Raw genomic sequence first — 19,855 nt, forward strand, 5'->3', positions numbered from 1 at the left:
ACTCGGAAAAGGTCGATTCTGGAAGAACTGGACGAAAAAATCGTAGCGTTGGTCGAAGAACCGAAAGAACTCGAGAAAGAAATATTCCAATCTGAAGACATCAAAGAAGAAATTGACGAGACAATAGCACAGATAAGTAGCACTATTGAACGCTTTCAATCAACTAAGTTGTCTCCGAGTAACCCTCCCTCTGAAGTACCTCAAGTAGTCGTAGAAAATGCAAGAGATCAAACCTCCTCAACATCCGTCAACACAAATGATCAAACACACTCGGGGACCCCTAATGAGATTGCTCAACAAGAGACTGTCCCCCCTCCTACAGAGACTCAATTACAATAGAAACCCCAGTTGTTACACCAGTACTTCCAACAACCCCACCATCAACTACCCCCCATCACCCTAGCCCTCTCAATCAAAATAGTCGTTTACCAAAATTAAACCTTGCAACATTTTCTGGGAACCCACTACAGTGGTTTACATTCTGGGACTCATTTGAAGCCACAGTCCACACCAATCCAACCCTAGGGGATGTACAAAAGTTTAGTTATCTTAAGGCCCAACTGGTGGGGGATGCATCAAGAGCTATTACAGGGTTTCCCCTTACAAATCACAACTATACCAAAGCTGTCCAACTCCTAAAGGAAAGATTCGGTGACCCAACCAAAGTGATTAATGCGCACATGCACTGTTTACTTGAATTGCCAAACCCCAACTATGAACTAGCAAGTTTACAACTGTTCTATGACACAATGAAAAACCACATCAGGGGTTTGGAATCTCTTGGAAAATCCCACAGCAATTATGGAGACCTCCTAGTCCCAATCATTCTGGGGAAATTGCCACAGCAAGTCCGAACAAACTTGGCCCGCGACCATGACAGTCATGAATGGAAATTTACACAACTAAGAGAATCTATTCGTAAAGAAATAAGAATTCTAGAAGCTGGTGCTCATTCCAGCCTCATGCAAGCCAAACTACCATCACCTAAACACACAACAGCGGGTTCATTTCTAACACAAACACAAGGGAACCAGCATTATACCACCAAGCACAAGCCAGGAAATGTCTTAAAACGATGTGCCTACTGCAAAGGACCACACCCTACCCACAACTGTAATGTTGTAAAGGATTGTCAAGAGAGATGGTCAATAGTAAAAAGGGAAAAACTGTGTTTCAATTGCCTGGGAAATCACAAATCATCTAACTGCCAATCAAAATTCCGTTGTCTAAATGTAAGAGTAAACACCATACTACCCTATGTCCCCAATCAACAACACCACCTCCTCCCCCTACATTTACACCCCAACCACCACCTCCTCCCCTACATTTCCACCCCAACCTTCCCTCCCTACTCCTCAAAACACACAAAGCAATCCTCAGGTTCCCTCCTCTATGGCAAATACACAACAATCAACATCTACCCATGCAACCCTTGTCCCATCCACCCATTCCGCAACAGTACGGCATGTTTCCCTCCTAAAAACAGCAATTGCAACTGTCAGCACAGGGCAACTAACATGTGACGCCAATATCCTTCTTGATGAAGGAGCTCAACGGTCCTTTATTACCACCGATCTAACGAAGCAACTCGGAGTTTTGCCCACCCAAACAGAGGAAATTTCACTATCAGCCTTTGGTGCCCAAACCCCATCTAGACGTCACCTCCCATTGACCACGGTTTTTATCATTACTCGTACTGGACAACAAATTCCATTGGAAGTTCTTGTAGTTGATGAGATAGCAACACCCCTCCAGATCCCAATTTGCCAGCACATAACCGACATGCCACATCTGAAGGATCTAACCCTAGCGCATCCTATAACAACTCAAGAGGACTTTCGCGTATCATTACTTATTGGAGCTGACCATTATTGGGATATTATAGAAGACAAAGTGATTCGCGGCCAGGGCCCCACTGCTGTTGCGTCCAAACTCGGCTATCTCCATTCTGGGCCATTACCATCACCCTTCCGACCTCCCACTACACTTGTAAATTTGTTACAAGCAATCAAATCTACCAAGCAAACAGAATTTGACCTAGAAAAGTTTTGGTCCCTCGAGTCGATCGGCATTACTCCACCCTCCCTCACCGAAAACCAAGGAGATTTCCTGGGAAACTACATTGACACCTCCATTACCAGAAACCCAAATGGCAGTTATACAGCTAAATTCCCATGGAAAGATGATATACCAGCACTCCCAGACAATTACTTGGCATGTGAGCGTCGCACCCGAGCAATGATACGTCGACTTACCGCTACCCCTGACCTTCTGAAACAGTACGGGGACATTATCAAAGAGCAAACCAAACGAGGATTCATTGAAAAGGTTGAAGAAACCAAACCAACTGATAAAACACATTACATTCCACACCACCCCATCCAGAAGGAATCGACAACAACACCAGTCAGAGTTGTCTTCGACTGCAGCTTTCACTCATCACCGAATTCTCCTAGTTTGAATGACTGTCCTCACTGGCCCACCGTTCTTAAATGACATGTGTGCCGGCTATTTTACTACGGTTCCGCTCATTCACCTATGGCCTATCCGCCGACATTGAGAAAGCCTTCCTCCATGTTGGACTCGATGAAAGTGATCGAGACTTCACTAGATTTCTTTGGCTGTCAGACCCTACAAACCCAGAGAGCAAATTTGACACCTTCCGCTTCAAAACCGTCCTTTTTGGATCAACAAGCTCCCCCTTTATGTTGAATGCTACCCTTCGTTCCCACCTAGAAAACTACGATCTACCCACAGCTTAAAACATAAGGGACAATATTTATGTCGACAATATTATCTCTGGCTGTGACCAAGAAACGAGAAGTATCCAATACTACAACGAAGCCCGATCTATCATGCACGATGCACACTTCAATCTCCACTCTTGGACAACAAAGAGTCCTTCGCTCCAAGAAATAGCTGTAAAGGACGGAACAGCTGATCCAAAACCCATAGTCAACATCCTCGGTTTAAAATGGAACCCATCGACAGATACTCTAGCCTTCCCATCAACCTCAGGCTACACACCACCCTCAACTATCACTAAACGTCATGTATTGCAAATCTCCTCCAAAATCTACGACCCTCTAGGCTTCCTATTACCTGTGACCATCAAAGCCGAACTGTTCATCCAAGAACTGTGGCAAAACGAACTGGAGTGGGATGAACCATTACCTCTTGAACTGAAAAACAAGTGGTTAAACATTACAAAGGATCTACAAGAAAATCAACATTTCTATACCAAGGAAATACTTTCCCCAAACTCCCTTCCCAACGTCCACAACATACATCCATGTATTTGTCGATGCCTATGGAGCTGTCCCATACCTTACTAATGAGAACCAATCGTCACTCATCATGGCAAAATCTCGAGTCGCACCCATGAAGGAACTATAACCCTTCCCCAGTTGGAATTAATGGCGGCCGTAATCGGAACACGACTAGCTAATTTCCTATCCTGTACCCTTAGTTCCAGATATCCCAACCTAAAGGTAAAGCTCTGGACCGACAGTGAAATAGTACTACATTGGCTCAATAACAACAAACCACAAAAACAGTTCATAATGCATCGCATTAAGGAAATGAAAAACCAGTTTCCCACATCAACTTGGAACCACTGCAAAACCGATCAAAACCCAGCTGATTTGCTGACACTGGGGCATCACACCATCCCAGTTACAATCATCGTCTTTGTGGGAAAAGGGACCGACATGGTTACTACAAGAATCAGAATGGCCACTTTGGAATCCCTCACGCATAATAAACCTCTCCCTTTTCGAAAAAGAGACGGTAGAACCAACTACAATCACATCAAGCGAAACTAACCCAGAAGACACAAAGTCGGGAATTCACATCGTCATTGACACAGCTCGGTACAGTTCATTAGCAAAACTACTGTCTGTCACTACCTATGTCTATCGCTTTCTTCCGAATATTCGTAAGTCAAGAATCGCAGGGCCAATCTCCACAGCAGAAAGACAAACAGCATTGAAAGTGTGGATCAAAAATTGCCAAACTGTGCACTACAGCAACGAAATCGCCAATCTCACATCCCCGTCATCCTCCCATGTTCGTCTTCCCTTAGTACGACAGCTTCGACTATTCTTAGACCAAGACGGATTTCTTCGTTGCGGCGGGAGGATACATAATGCGCCACTTAGCGAACTCGCCAGATTTCCATACCTACTCCCAAAAAACGATAGACTCACTGAACTGATCGTGCAAGACACCCATCATAAACAATTACACTCTGGAATCACTGCACTTCGACAAAGCTACTGGATAACCTCCATACGTCAATACGTAAGGAAGTTACTTCGACGCTGTGTCACCTGTCGGAAAGTTACCGGTACTCCATTTAAGACCCCAGACCCCGCACCTCTACCAAAAATCAGAGTCGAAGAAAGACCACCATTCACCGTGACAGGAGTGGACTTCGCCGGACCTCTTTACGTCAGAAGCCAACTTGGAGAAACAAAGACCTACGTATGCTTTTTTACGTGTGCCGTAACAAGAAGTGTTCATCTAGAAATTGTCACAGATTTATCGAAGGAGAAGTTTCTTTTAGCCTTTCGCCGTTTTTCAAGTCGGAAGTCTCTTCCTTTCACCATGATTTCAGATAATGCTTCCACCTACATAGCCTCGGCACAAACCCTGAAGGAATTATTTGAATCTCCGTCACTCAAAGAAGCCTTCAGCAGACAAGGCGTCGACTGGAAATTTATACCAAAGCGTGCGCCCTGGTACGGCGGCTTTTGGGAGCGCCTAGTCGGTTTAACAAAGACGGCATTAAAGAAGACACTAGGTAGAGCATCGATAACACTTGAAGAACTCCAGACCCTCATCGTCGAGGTAGAAGCCATCCTAAATGATCGTCCAATTACGTTTGTGTCAAGTGATATAAACGATGAAGAGCCATTAACGCCATCGCACTTGTTGTACGGAAGAAGAATCACGTCATTACCGTTTGACACACCAATCTCTGCTGATGAACTATCAGACCCAGATTATGGAAGCGAGACAAATATTCGACGTCGAGTGAAACTACAAGCTATCCTGCTACAACAGTTCTGGAAAAGATGGAAACATGAATATTTAACGTCACTACGGGAATTCCACCGTTCTAGTGGGGACAATAAGGAGATTATCAGGAAGGGAGACGTAGTTCTAGTTCACGATGACAATCTGAGATCTACTTGGAGACTAGCGGTTGTTGAAGATCTAATTCGAGGAGGTGATGAATTGGTCCGAGCGGCAAGTATTCGAACAAGCACAGGATATACGAACAAACCGATTTGCAAATTATATCCGTTGGAATTGTCAACAAATGAAGATGAGGGAAAGGAGACAACCAACCATAATGACCAAGAAAATCTCGTCAACTATTCAACAGAACGAGAGAAACCGGTTAGCAAAAAGACCAGTGAGAAATTCTGCTACGAAAGCAGTCAATAGAATTTCAGAATGGACAAAGATCTTACGCCGTTCCCCGGAGGATGTAGAAGATATGTGAACATTCCAGTGACACATATATAGTTCAGTACTCTTAGCGCATGCGCGCAAAGTGGAGAACATGTGTTCCGCTAACGACAATAGAATTCTAGTTTACATGTTTCACGTTTGTACTATTTCTATCGATCTAATCCACGAAATAAAACAAAGTTATCAAATCCTTTCCGTCATATATATTATACTCTACAGTTTTATCGGGAGATTGCAACTTGAGTTCAACACTGCTTTTTTCCTTAAAAGCTAAGAAAGAAACTCAATCGCACAAAAATTTCAAGGTATGAAGGTGATCCGGGCTTGCACGGGAATCGAACCCGTGACCTCTCGCACCCAAAGCGAGAATCATACCACTAGACCAGCAAGCCACACCTGGGGAAATAGTTCATTATCTTTCGGTAAAATTTTAAAAAAATCCGGTATATTACATGAAAAACTAAGGTTCAAGAGATTTCCGTTAATTCGTGCGGAAAACATCCCATTTTGCTGTTGAAAACAAGCCTATAAAAGAGCAATAATTTCTGAATAGAGGTCCCTTTGACAAGAGGTAATTACGTTTTAGTCCAATCACCATGTTTATTTACATTATTTTTTTGTAACCGAATAGGAATGCATAAATTTGCGTTAAAAGGGTATAATATTAACCATTTCACATCAAGTATTAGAAAGACTGAAAAAAAAGCAAAGTTTCTCGTGGAACTCGCTGTGACGGTTGGCGGAAGCTTTTATCATAGGAATTGATTATTGATAGAAATCAGGCAGTTCACAGGGCGTGTAAATAGATCATGCATCAGTCATTGTGCATCACAGCATTCAGCAGCATATCCGAGACAACAATTCAACTGCAATCAATGGCTGCTAATTCTGATTTCAAGCTTTAGCAATTTTGGTCCGGGACGTTAAGTTTTTATTTTTATTAGTTGTTCTCTACAGCATAAGATATTACACGCTTTTTTATTTCAAATTAGAACTTATATAAGATGAGCCTACACAAGAAGTTTCATTATTTACCATGCCCAAGTTTAAGGGTTAGGTATACGTTACCTATATGAACAAGCTTTGCTCTTGGTTGATGATAAAAATAGAACACAATAAAATACAATGAATTAGTATAGAAATCAAATACTTATTGAGTTTAGGTGGAAAATGTGAAGAGCCTGGTCAGAGATTCGAACTCTGGACCCCTGGTTTACAAGACCAGTGCTCTAACCACTCAGCTAAGGAGGCACCCAGAAAAAAATGTATGCGCAAATAGAAATATAAACAAATGTTTCAAAAAAATTATTTTGCAGGTAAATTTTTTCACGGCGAATATTGAATGCGTAATGATCACAAATATTTAAGTCTTTTACTCACCCTCACCATAGACAGTTAAAAAAAATTAAGCCTTATCAGAGAGTTGAACTCCGGACCCCTGGTTTACGAGACCAGTGCTCTAACCATTGAGCTAATAAGGCAAATCCGTAACTTTTCTAAAAAAGGTAAAATGAATCACCAGCGAAAAATAGTTATTCCTGATAAGCTAAACCTAAAAGGGAAAACATTAGTGTTAAAGTTTGGTCGATCAATTCAGTCGCTTTCACAAACACCGTCCATGAGATTATCCTTTAGACGATGGCAATGCTAATCATACGGTGATATGATAGTTGAAAATGTTACAGTGTTATTTTTGAATTACAAATTATTCTTGGGTTATGAAAAATGTGCCACGCACTATAAAAAAGTCGCACAAATTCATTTTCCTGATGTTCAGTACTTGTATATGATAATTGATAAGGTCTACAACGTCTACATTTATGCATACTAGATCTCCTTCTTGCATGTATATTGATAGGATTGATACTGCATGGAAAAAGTTTATCGGGAGATTGCAACTTGAGTTTAGCACTGCTTTTTTTATTAACAGGTCATCATACACATCTGACCCGTAATGTGATGTATAGTCTAAACACGCGCATTATTAAGATGAAGTATTTTTATATATATTCCCCTCTACCAGGTATGGTGCTCTGGTTTACAAATATAATATAGAACATTCATGTGCCCAGAGAGTCATTCAAAAAACCTAAACTGCATGGATTGTTTATCAAACGTACGGCTATTCGCCACGAAAATAAATTGGGAATTTTCATGCACTAATTGGTACCAGATTCCCGGATTCGGTCTCCGAAGTGTTAACCATTACACCACAGAACCTAACCATTTACTGAAAGACACAGCAAAAATTGTTGTTTGAGACATTTCATCCCGGAAATATAATCGCTGGTTCCCAATCGTGTATTTCTGTACCGCTATCAAAGAGAAACCTTTTGAATAGCATGAAAAAGTTCAATTTTTCTTCCGAATACGTATTCTGCAATCTTTTGACGACTCATCATATACATCTGACCCGCGCTGTGATGTATAGTCTATATACACGCACATTATTAAAATGAAGTATTTACATATATTCCCCCTGTTCCAGGTATGGAGACCGGGTTTACAAATTTAATATAGAACATGCATGTGTCCCAGAGAGTCATTCAAAAAACCTAAACTGCATGGATTGTTTATCAAACGTACGGCTGTTTCCCACGAAAATAAACTGGGATTTTTCATGCACTAATGGGAACCATAAAAATATTTAATTTTTCTTTAATTTATAGAACAGGAAGGAACGAGCGGAGTTGAACCACTGACGCCAGTGACCTGTCAACCTGCGGTCGGATACTCTACCACTGTATGCTACTCTTTTTGAGCGTTCCATGCAGCATACCTGTCAAATGCTATATTCTTAGATACCTGTAAGAGAAAGCCTGAAATAAAAAAATACATAAAGACGGAGAATGAATGTTTTCAAACAGTTTCTACCAAGAATTGAACTCCGATTCTCGAAGTCAGAGCCCGAAGTGATAACCATTACACCACAGACCCTAAAAATCTATCAAACTTACTGACGAATGTTGGCTGCATAGTATATAATTATGTAGTTTGCTACGCGCATGCACATTATTAGGATAAAGTATTCATATAATTATATTCGTGTTAAGCTAGCACATACGCCTCATTAGCTCAGTGGTTAGAGCACTGGTCTTGTACACCAGGGGTCCAGAGTTCAACTCTCTGATGAAGCTTTTGCATACTTTTGTATTTACGAAAGTATATAGGCAACTATAGCGACAATATAATTTATCCTACTCCGAACCCGAAGTAATAAACCATTACACCAAAGGACATAAACACCTAGAAAAATTACTTAGAAATTCCTGGCTCTACAGTATATCTATGAACGCCCATTATTAAGATAAAGTAATTATATTCCATGTATTCCAGGTATGGACTCCCGTTTTACAAATTTATACAACATGCATGTGTCCCAGAGAGTCATTGAATAAACACTAAACTGCAAGGATTATTTATCAATCAATCAAACGGATTGTTGGAACGAAAATAAATTTGGGTTTTTTAATTCACTAATTAGTACGATAAAAATGTTGGATTTTTTTTTCATTGATAAAAGAGAAGGGAGCGAGCGGAGTTGAACCACTGACCTCTCGATCTGCAGTCGAATGCTCTACCACTGAGCTACACTCCCTGATCGTGCATACCTGTTTGATGCTATTCTCCTAAAAGAACATTTCCTGCTGTTCTTACCTTATTCGAAATAGCACAAGTTTTACATTCATAGCATAGAAGCAGTGTGTAGCTAGCAGGGTGGCGATGTGGAAGCGTGCTGGGCCCATAACCCAGAGGTCAATGGATCGAAACCATTTCCTGCTAAAGTTATCATTTCAATAAAAAAGATCTTTTCGAAATCTTATTCAAATGGGCTATAAGAGAAAAGCAGAGCTAAAAAATTTACATAAAGACATAAAATTAACAGTTCCAGCAAGGTTCTACCGAAAATTGAACTCGGATTCCCGGATTCAGAGTCCGAAGTGCTAACCATTACACCACAGAACCTAACCATCTACTGAAAGACACAGCAGAAATTGTTGTTTGAGACATTTCATCCCGGAAATATAATCGCTGGTTTCCAATCGTGTATTTCTGTACCGCTATCAAAGAGAAACCTTTTGAATAGCATGAAAAAGTTCAATTTTTCTTCCGAATACCTATTCTGCAATCTTTTGACGACTCATTATATACATCTGACCCGCGCTGTGATGTATAGTCTATACACGCACATTATTAAGATGAAGTATTTACATATATTCCCCCTATTCCAGGTATGGAGCCCTGGTTTACAAATATAAAATTATAGAACATGCATGTGTCCCAGAGAGTCATTCAAAAAACCTAAACTGCATGGATTGTTTATCAAACGTACGGCTTTTTCCCACGAAAATAAATTGGGATTTTTCATGCACTAATGGGTACCATAAAAATGTTTAATTTTTCTTTCATTTATAGAACAGGAACGAGCGAGCGGAGTTGAACCACTGACCCCAGTGACCTGTCAACCAGAAGTCGGATGCTCTACCACTATATGCTACTCTCTCTGAGCGTTCCATGCAGCATACCTGTCATATGCTATATTCTTAGATACCTGTAAGAGAAAGCCTGAAATAAAAAAATACATAAAGGCGGAGAATGAATGTTTTCAAAGAGTTTCTACCAAGAGTTGAACTCCTATTCTCGAAGTCAGAGTCCGAAGTGATAACCATTACACCACAGAACCTAACTATTTACTGAAAGACACAGCAGAAATTGGTGTTTGAGACATTTCAACCCGGAAATCTAATCGCTGGTTCCCAATCGTGTATTTTTGTACCGCTATCAAAGAGAAATCTTTTGAATAGCATGAAAAAGTTCAATTTTTCTTCCGAATACGTTTTCTGCAAACTTTTGACGACTCATCATATACATCTGACCCGCGCTGTGATGTATAGTCTATATACACGCACATTATTAAGATGAAGTATTTACATATATTCCCCCTATTCGAGGTATGGAGCCCTGGTTTACAAATATAATATAGAACATGCATGTGTCCCAGAGAGTCATTCAAAAAACCTAATCTGCATGGATTGTTTATCAAACGTACGGCTTTTTCCCACGAAAATAAATTGGGATTTTTCATGCACTAATGGGTACCATAAAAATGTTTAATTTTTGTTTCATTTATAGAACAGGAACGAGCGAGCGGAGTTGAACGACTGACCCCAGTGACCTGTCAACCAGAAGTCGGATGCTCTACCACTATATGCTACTCTCTCTGAGCGTTCCATGCAGCATACCTGTCATATGCTATATTCTTAGATACCTGTAAGAGAAAGCCTGAAATAAAAAAATACATAAAGACGGAGAATGAATGATTTCAAAGAGTTTCTACCAAAAATTGAACTCCGATTCTCGAAGTCAGAGTCCGAAGTGATAACCATTACACCACAGACCCTAAAAATCTATCAAACTTACTGACGAATGTTGGCTGCATAATATATAATTATGTAGTTTGCTACGCGCATGCACATTATTTAGATAAAGTATTCATACAATTATATTCGTGTTAAGCTTGGACATACGCCTCATTAGCTCAGTGGCTAGAGCACTGGTTTTGTAAACCAGGGGTCCAGAGTTCAACTCTCTGATGAGGCTTTTGCATACTTTTGTAAAAATTTTTACAAAAGTATATAGGCAACTATAGCAACTATATAATTTATCCTACTCAGAGCCCGAAGGGCTAACCATTACACCACAGGACAAAAACACCTAGAAAAATTACTGAAAAATTCCTGGCTCTACAGTATATCTATGCACGCCCATTATTAAGATAAAGTAATTATATTCCCTGTATTCCAGGTATGGACCCCCGTTTTACAAATTTTTAGAACATGCATGTGGAGTCGAATGCTCTACCACTCAGCTACACTCCCTGATCGTGCATACCTGTTTTACATTTTTTTAGTAACCGAATGGAAATGCATAAATTTTCGTTAAAAGGGTATAATATTAACCATTTCACATGAAGTATTAGAAATTTTAACTGCTCTGACTGGTATTTTATAAAAAATTAAAAAAATATATTTTATATATAAGCGCTTATTTCGCTTTACCACGGAAAGCTTGGAACTTACCTGTTTATTTTACCACAGATTTTACGTCGTGGGCACATTAATAGGTTCTCTGGAATTGGTATGCCTTCCAAACTGCTTTTCAATTGCCAGCAGAATTTTGGAATTATAATAAGACTGGAAAAAAAGAAAGGGTCTCGGGGAACTCGCTGTGACGGTTGGCGGAAGCTTTTATCATAGGAATTAATTATTGATAGAAATCAGGCAGTTCACAGGGCGTGTAAATAGATCATGCATCAGTGATTGTGCATCACAGCATTCAGCAGCATATCCGAGACAGCAATTCAACTGCAATCAATGGCTGCTAATTCTGATTTCGAGCCTTAGCAGTTTTGGTCATGTTAAATTTTTATTTTTATTAGTTGTTCTCTACAGTATAAGATATTACACGCTTTTTTGCTTCAAATTAGAACTTATATAAGATGAGCCTACATAAGAAGTTTCATTATTTACCATGCCCAAGTTTAAGGGTTAGGTATACGTTACCTACATGAACAAGCTTTGCTCTTGGTTGATGATAACAATGGAACACATGTCAATAAAACCCAATGAATTATTATAGATATTGATTTATAAAGAACAAGTCATGAAACTTTGTTCAGTATCGTTATACAGGGTGTCCCAAAAAACCCGAAAACTATTGAAATCATCCATAACAAAACAATTGTTAGAGTTTGAATGCCTAAGCACTCTGTTGGGACACACAGGTGTCACAGGTGTATTTATTAAATGTTTACCATATTAATTTTTATGCATGCATATGATGCAGTAAAATTTGCTTGTTCGCAAAAACAATATTTACAATTTACAAATATGGATAACTATATTTAAATGTGCATCTCAAGGACCATGACCTTCGACGTGTCCCCTTTCTTTAGCAACACAAAGCATTTAGCATTTTATAAGTTGCATTAAATCCTCACGGGCTGAAATTCGTGAACACGGCATTCAAATTTTAACAATGAGTGATTTCAATAGTTTTCGTTTTTTTTGGGACACCCTGTATACAAGAAGCCGGTCAAAACACTCGTTTATGTTCGTAGATACTTATTAAATTTAAGTTGAAAATGTGGAAAGCCTCCTCAGAGATTCGAACTCTAGACCCCTGGTTTACTAGACCAGTGCTCTAACCACTGAGCTAAGGAGGCACCTAGTAAAAAAGCTTGCGCGAATAGAAATGTAAACAAATGTTTCAAAAAACGTATTTTGCAGGTAAATTTTTTCACGGCGATTATTAAATGCGTAATGATCACAAATATTTAAGTCTTTTACTCACCCTTACCATACACAGTTAAAAAAAATCAAGCGTTATCAGAGAGTTGAACTCCGGACCCCTGGTTTACGAGACCAGTGCTCTAACCACTGAGCTAATAAGGCAAACCCGTAATACTTTTGAAAAAGGTAAAATGAATCATCGGCGAAAAATAGTTATTCCTGCCAAGCTAAAACTAAAAGGAAAAATATTAGTGTTAAAGTTTGGTCGATCAATTCTGTAGCTTTCACAACACCGTTACTGAGATTATCTGTAGACGATGGCAATGGTAATCATACGGTGATATGATAGTTGAAAATGTTACAGTGTTATTTTTGAGTTACAAATTATTCTTGGGTTATGAAAAATGTGCCACGCACTATAAAAAAGTCGCACGAATTCATTTTTCTGTTGTTCAGTACTTGTATATGATGATTGATAAGGTCTACAACGTCTACATTTATGCATACCAGATCTCCTCTTTGAATGTATATTGACAGCATTGATACTGCATGGAAAAAGTTTATCTGGAGATTGCAACTTGAGTTTAGCACTGCTTTTTTATCGACAGCTCATCATACACATCTGACCCGTAATGTGATGTATAGTCTATACACGCGCATTATTAAGATGAAGTATTTTTATAAATATTCCCCTCTTCCAGGTATGGTGCTCTGGTTTAAAAATATAATATAGAACATGCATGTGTCCCAGAGAGTCATTCAAAAAACCTAAACTGCATGGATTGTTTATCAAACGTACGGCTGTTCGCAACGAAATTAAATTGGGAATTTTCATGCACTAATGGGTACCATAGAAATATTTAACTTTTCTATAATTTATAGAACAGGAAGAAGTGAGCGGAGTTGAACCACTGACCCCAGTGACCTGTCAACCTGCAGTCGGATGCTCTACCACTATATGCTACTCTCTCTGAGCGTTCCATGCAGCATACCTGTCATATGCTATATTCTTAGATACCTGTAAGAGAAAGCCTGAAATAAAAAAATACATAAAGACGGAGAATGAATTTTTTAAAAGAGTTTCTACCAGGAATTGAACTCCGATTCTCGAAGTCAGAGTCCGAAGTGATAACCATTACACCACAGACCCTAAAAATCTATCAAACTTACTGACGAATGTTGACTGCATAATATAAAATTATGTAGTTTGCTTCCCGCATGCACATTATTAAGATAAAGTATTCATATAATTATATTCGTGTTAAGCTTGCACATAGGCCTTATTAGCTCAGTGGTTAGAGCAATGGTATTGTAAACCAGAGGTCCAGAGTTCATCTGTCTGATGAGGCTTTTACATACATTTTTGTATTTACAAAAGTATATAGGCAACTATAGCAACTATATAATTTATCCTACTCAGAGCCCGAAGTGCTAACCATTACACCACAGGACATAAACACCTAGAAAAAGTAGGGAGAAATTCCTGGCTCTACAGTATATCTATGCACGCCCATTATTAAGATAAAGTAATTATATTCCCTGTATTCCAGGTATGGACTCCCGTTTTACAAATTTATAGAACATGCATGTGTCCCAGAGAGTCATTGAAAAAACACTAAACTGCAAGGATTATTTATCAATCTAACGGATTGTTGCAACGAAAATAAATTTGGGTTTTTTTTAAGTCACTAATTAGTTCGATAAAAATGTTGGATTTTTCATTCATTCATAAAAGAGAAGGGAGCGAGCGGAGTTCAACCACTGACCTCTCGATCTGCAGTCGAATGCTCTACCACTGAGCTACACTCCCTAATCGTGCATACCTGTTTGATGCTATTCTCCGAAAAGAACATTTCCTGCTGTTCTTACCTTATTCGAAATAGCACAAGTTTTATATTCATAGCATAGAAGCAGTGTGTAGCAAGCAGGGTGGCGCAGTGGAAGCGTGCTGGGCCCATAACCCAGAGGTCAATGGATCGAAACCATTTCCTGCTAAAGTTATCATTTCAATAAAAAAGATCTTTTCGAAATCTTATTCAAAAACAGGTATTTTTTCTCAAATGGGCTATAAGAGAAAACCAGAGCTAAAAAAATTTACATAAAGACATAAAATTAACAGTTTCAGCAAGGTTCTACCGAGAATTGAACTCGGAATCCCGGATTCAGAGTCCGAAGTGCTAACCATTACACCACAGAACCTAACCATCTACAGAAAGACACAGCAGAAATTGTTGTTTGAGACATTTCAACCCAGAAATCTAATCGCTGGTTCCCAATCGTGTATTTCTGTACCGCTATCAAAGAGAAACCTTTTGAATAGCATGAAAAAGTTCAATTTTTCTTCCGAATACGTATTCTGCAATTTTTTGACGACTCATCATATACTTCTGACCCGCGCTGTGATGTATAGTCTATATACACGCACATTATTAAGAAGAAGTATTTACATATATTCCCCCTATTCCAGGTATGGAGCCCTGGTTTACAAATATAATATTATAGAACATGCATTTGTCCCAGAGAGTCATTCAAAAAACCTAAACTGCATGGATTGTTTATCAAACGTACGGCTTTTTCCCACGAAAACAAATTGGGATTTTTCATGCACTAATGGGTACCATAAAAATATTTAACTTTTCTTTAATTTATAGAACAGGAAGAAGCGAGCGGAGTTGAACCACTGACCCCAGTGACCTGTCAACCTGCAGTAGGATTTTCTACCACTATATGCTATTCTCTCTGAGCGTTCCATGCAGCATTCCTGTCATATGCTATATTGTTAGATACCTGTAAGAGAAAGCCTGAAATAAAAAAATACATAAAGACGGAAAATGAATGATTTCAAAGAGTTTCTACCAAAAATTGAACTCCGATTCTCGAAGTCAGAGTCCGAAGTGATAACCATTACACCACAGACCCTAAAAATCTATCAAACTCACTGACGAATGTTGACTGCATAATATATAATTATGTAGTTTGCTTCGCGCATGCACATTATTAAGATAAAGTATTCATATAATTATATTCGTGTTAAGCTTGCACATAGGCCTCATTAGCTCAGTGGTTAGAGCACTGTTCTTGTAAACCAGGGGTCCAGAGTTCAACTCTCTCATGAGGCTTTTGCATACTTTTGTAAAAACTTTTACAAAAGTATATAGGCAACTATAGCAACTATATAATTTATCCTACTCAGAGCCCGAAGTGCTAACCATTACAACACAGGACATAAACACCTAGAAAAATTACTGAGAAATTCCTGGCTCTACAGTATATCTATGCACGCCCATTATTAAGATAAAGTAATTATATTCCCTGTATTCCAGGTATGGACTCCCGTTTTACAAATTTATAGAACATGCATGTTTCCCAGAGAGTCATTGAAAAAACACTAAACTGCAAGGTTTATTAATATCAATCAAACGGATTGTTGGAACGAAAATAAATTTGGGTTTTTCAATTCACTAATTAGTACGATAAAAATATTGGATTTTTTTTTCATTGATAAAAGAGAAGGGAGCGAGCGGAGTTCAACCACTGACCTCTCGATCTGCAGTCGAATGCTCTACCACTGAGCTACACTCCCTGATCGTGCATACCTGTTTGATGCTATTCTCCTAAAAGAACATTTCTTGCTGCTCTTACCTTATTCGAAATAGCACAAGTTTTATATTCATAGCATAGAAGCAGTGTGTAGCAAGCAGGGTGGCGCAGTGGAAGCGTGCTGGGCCCATAACCCAGAGGTCAATGGATCGAAGCCATTTCCTGCTAAAGTTATCATTTCAAAAAAAAAGATCTTTTCGAAATCTTATTCAAAAAAAATGTATTTTTTCTCAAATGGGCTATAAGAGAAAACCAGAGCTAAAAAATTTACATAAAGACATAAAATTAACAGTTCCAGCAAGGTTCTACCGAGAATTGAACTCGGATTCCCGGATTCAGAGTCCGAAGTGCTAAGCATTACACCACAGAACCTAACCATCTACAGAAAGACACAGCAGAAATTGGTGTTTGAGACATTTCAACCCGGAAATCTAATCGCTGGTTCCCAATCGTGTATTTCTCTACCGCTATCAAAGAGAAACCTTTTGAATAGCATGAAAAAGTTCAATTTTTCTTCCGAATACGTATTCTGCAATCTTTTGACGACTCATCATATACATCTGACCCGGGCTGTGATGTATAGTCTATATACACGCACATTATTAAGATGAAGTATTTACATATATTCCCCCTATTCCAGGTATGGAGCCCTGGTTTACAAATATAATATAGAACATGCATGTGTCCCAGAGAGTCATTCAAAAAACCTAAACTACATGGATTGTTTATCAAACGTACGGCTTTTTCCCACGAAAATAAATTGGGATTTTTCATGCACTAATGGGTACCATAAAAATATTTAATTTTTCTTTAGTTTATAAAGCAGGAAGGAGCGAGCGGAGTTGAACCACTGACCCCGGTGACCTGTCAACCTGCAGTCGGATGCTCTACCACTATATGCTACTCTCTCTGAGCGTTCCATGCAGCATACCTGTCATATGCTATATTCTTAGATACCTGTAAGAGAAAGCCTGAAATAAAAAAATACATAAAGACGGAGAATGAATGATTTCAAAGAGTTTCTACCAAAAATTGAACTCCGATTCTCGAAGTCAATAATTATGTAGTTTGCTACGTGCAAGCATATTATTAAGATTAAGTATTCATACAATTATATTCGTGTTAAGCTTGCACATACGCCTCATTAGCTCAGTGGTTAGAGCACTGATCTTGTAAACCAGGGGTCCAGAATTCAACTCTAGCAACTATATAATTTATCCTACTCAGAGCCCGAAGTGCTAACCATTACACCACAGGACATAAACACCCAGAAAATGTACTGAGAAATTCCTGGCTCTACAGTATATCTATGCACGCCCATTATTTAGGGGCTATTTACATGAGCCCGGTTACCCGAGATTCAACGAAGCATGAGATGACTTTGAGGTATTGAAATAAGTCTTTATGACACCAAACAAGCACATGCTATTGTTGTGGTGATTATACGACTGCCAAGATCATGTTATCTGCTCATTTCAATACCTCAAAGTCCTCTCACGCTTCGTTGAATCTCGGGTAACCGGGCTCATATAAACAGCCCCTAAGATAAAGTAATTATATTCCCTGTATTCCAGGTATGGACCCCCGTTTTACAAATTTTTAGAACATGCATGTGGAGTCAAATGCTCTACCACTGAGCTACACTCCCTGATCGTGCATACCTGTTTTACATTTTTTTAGTAACCGAATGGAAATGCATAAATTTGCGTTAAAAGGGTATAATATTAACCATTTCACATCAAGTATTAGAAATTTTAACTGCTCAGACTGGTATTTTCTAAAAAATTAAAAAATATTATGTCGTATGTTTTGAGACGAAATTCCACCTGGTGGCAAACAACTTCTCCGTGTTACATGATCATCTTTCGGACTATTAAGAGTCGTAGTCGGCAGGATTTGAACCTGCGCGGGAATATCCCAACAGATTTCAAGTCTGTCGCCTTAACCACTCGCCCACGACTACATAATTGCTTAGAAGTCGTCTTTTTTGCTTTACCACGGATAGCTTGGAACTTACCTGTTTATTTTACCACAGATTTTACGTCGTGGGCACATTAATAGGTTCTCTGGAATTGGTATGCCTTCCAAACTGCTTTTCAATTGCCAGCAGAATTTTGGAATTATAATAAGACTGAAAAAAAAGCAAAGGGTCTCGGGGAACTCGCTGTGACGGTTGGCGGAAGCTTTTATCATAGGAATTAATTATTGATAGAAATCAGGCAGTTCACAGGGCGTGTAAATAGATCATGCATCAGTGATTGTGCATCACAGCATTCAGCAGCATATCCGAGACAGCAATTCAACTGCAATCAATGGCTGCTAATTCTGATTTCGAGCCTTAGCAGTTTTGGTCATGGGCGTTAAGTTTTTATTTTTATTAGCTGTTCTCTACAGTATAAGATATTACACGCTTTTTTATTTCAAATTAGAACTTATATAAGATGAGCCTACATAAGAAGTTTCATTATTTACCATGCCCAAGTTTAAGGGTTAGGTATACGTTACCTATATGAACAAGCTTTGCTCTTGGTTGATGATAACATGGAACACATGTCAATAAAACCCAATGAATTATTATAGATATTGATTTATAAAGAACAAGTCATGAAACTTTGTTCAGTATCGTTATATACAAGAAGCCGGTCAAAACACTCGTTCATGTTCGTAGATACTTATTAAGTTTAAGTTGAAAATGTGGAAAGCCTCCTCAGAGATTCGAACTCTGGACCCCTGGTTTACTAGACCAGTGCTCTAACCACTGAGCTAAGGAGGCACCCAGAAAAAAAACCTTGCGCGAATAGAAATGTAAACAAATGTTTCAAAAAACGTATTTTGCAGGTAAATTTTTTCACGGCGATTATTAAATGCGTAATGATCACAAATATTTAAGTCTTTTACTCACCCTTACCATACAAGTTAAAAAAATCAAGCCTTATCAGAGAGTTGAACTCCGTACCCCTGGTTTACGAGACCAGTGCTCTAACCACTGAGCTAATAAGGCAAACCCGTAATACTTTTGAAAAAGGTAAAATGAATCATCGGCGAAAAATAGTTATTCCTGCCAAGCTAAAACAAAAGGAAAATATTAGTGTTAAAGTTTGGTCGATCAATTCTGTAGCTTTCACAAACACCGTTACTGAGATTATCCTGTAGACGATGGCAATGGTAATCATACGGTGATATGATAGTTGAAAATGTTACAGTGTTATTTTTGAGTTACAAATTATTCTTGGGTTATGAAAAATGTGCCACGCACTATAAAAAAGTCGCACGAATTCATTTTCCTGATGTTCAGTACTTGTATATGATGATTGACAAGGTCTTCATTGTTGACATGCCTACAACGTCTACATTTATGCATACTAGATCTCCTCCTTGCATGTATATTGATAGGATTGATGCTGCATGGGAAAAGTTTTATCGGGAGATTGCAACTTGAGTTCAACACTGCTTTTTTTCTTAAAAGCTAAGAAAGAAACTCA

At 38.8% G+C, this 19,855-nt stretch overlaps 16 non-coding genes across 16 annotated transcripts; 4 read left to right on the top strand and 12 right to left on the bottom strand.

The window, feature by feature from the left end:
- Positions 1–5,801: 5,801 nt before the first annotated feature.
- Trnap-ugg lies at positions 5,802–5,873 on the bottom strand. Its single transcript has one exon. It is a non-coding gene; the product is annotated as a tRNA-Pro (tRNA).
- A 1,016-nt stretch (positions 5,874–6,889) lies between these two features.
- Trnat-cgu lies at positions 6,890–6,962 on the bottom strand. The gene has a single exon. It is a non-coding gene; the product is annotated as a tRNA-Thr (tRNA).
- A 1,583-nt stretch (positions 6,963–8,545) lies between these two features.
- On the top strand, positions 8,546–8,618 carry Trnat-ugu. Its single transcript has one exon. It is a non-coding gene; the product is annotated as a tRNA-Thr (tRNA).
- Positions 8,619–9,007: 389 nt separating this feature from the next.
- Positions 9,008–9,079, bottom strand: Trnac-gca. Its single transcript has one exon. It is a non-coding gene; the product is annotated as a tRNA-Cys (tRNA).
- A 296-nt stretch (positions 9,080–9,375) lies between these two features.
- On the bottom strand, positions 9,376–9,447 carry Trnaq-cug. The gene has a single exon. It is a non-coding gene; the product is annotated as a tRNA-Gln (tRNA).
- Positions 9,448–11,009: 1,562 nt separating this feature from the next.
- Trnat-ugu lies at positions 11,010–11,082 on the top strand. Its single transcript has one exon. It is a non-coding gene; the product is annotated as a tRNA-Thr (tRNA).
- A 1,551-nt stretch (positions 11,083–12,633) lies between these two features.
- Positions 12,634–12,706, bottom strand: Trnat-agu. Its single transcript has one exon. It is a non-coding gene; the product is annotated as a tRNA-Thr (tRNA).
- Positions 12,707–12,862: 156 nt separating this feature from the next.
- Trnat-cgu lies at positions 12,863–12,935 on the bottom strand. Its single transcript has one exon. It is a non-coding gene; the product is annotated as a tRNA-Thr (tRNA).
- Positions 12,936–14,511: 1,576 nt separating this feature from the next.
- On the bottom strand, positions 14,512–14,583 carry Trnac-gca. Its single transcript has one exon. It is a non-coding gene; the product is annotated as a tRNA-Cys (tRNA).
- A 113-nt stretch (positions 14,584–14,696) lies between these two features.
- Positions 14,697–14,768, top strand: Trnam-cau. The gene has a single exon. It is a non-coding gene; the product is annotated as a tRNA-Met (tRNA).
- A 132-nt stretch (positions 14,769–14,900) lies between these two features.
- Positions 14,901–14,972, bottom strand: Trnaq-cug. The gene has a single exon. It is a non-coding gene; the product is annotated as a tRNA-Gln (tRNA).
- A 1,312-nt stretch (positions 14,973–16,284) lies between these two features.
- On the bottom strand, positions 16,285–16,356 carry Trnac-gca. Its single transcript has one exon. It is a non-coding gene; the product is annotated as a tRNA-Cys (tRNA).
- A 113-nt stretch (positions 16,357–16,469) lies between these two features.
- Positions 16,470–16,541, top strand: Trnam-cau. Its single transcript has one exon. It is a non-coding gene; the product is annotated as a tRNA-Met (tRNA).
- Positions 16,542–18,254: 1,713 nt separating this feature from the next.
- Positions 18,255–18,336, bottom strand: Trnas-uga. Its single transcript has one exon. It is a non-coding gene; the product is annotated as a tRNA-Ser (tRNA).
- A 737-nt stretch (positions 18,337–19,073) lies between these two features.
- Positions 19,074–19,146, bottom strand: Trnat-agu. The gene has a single exon. It is a non-coding gene; the product is annotated as a tRNA-Thr (tRNA).
- Positions 19,147–19,301: 155 nt separating this feature from the next.
- On the bottom strand, positions 19,302–19,374 carry Trnat-cgu. The gene has a single exon. It is a non-coding gene; the product is annotated as a tRNA-Thr (tRNA).
- Between the last annotated feature and the right edge of the window lie 481 nt (positions 19,375–19,855).

The sequence above is a fragment of the Dendronephthya gigantea genome, unplaced genomic scaffold, assembly GCF_004324835.1.
Source record: "Dendronephthya gigantea isolate DGI-Jeju-01 unplaced genomic scaffold, DenGig_1.0 000190F, whole genome shotgun sequence".
NCBI classification, from domain to species: domain Eukaryota; kingdom Metazoa; phylum Cnidaria; class Anthozoa; order Malacalcyonacea; family Nephtheidae; genus Dendronephthya; species Dendronephthya gigantea.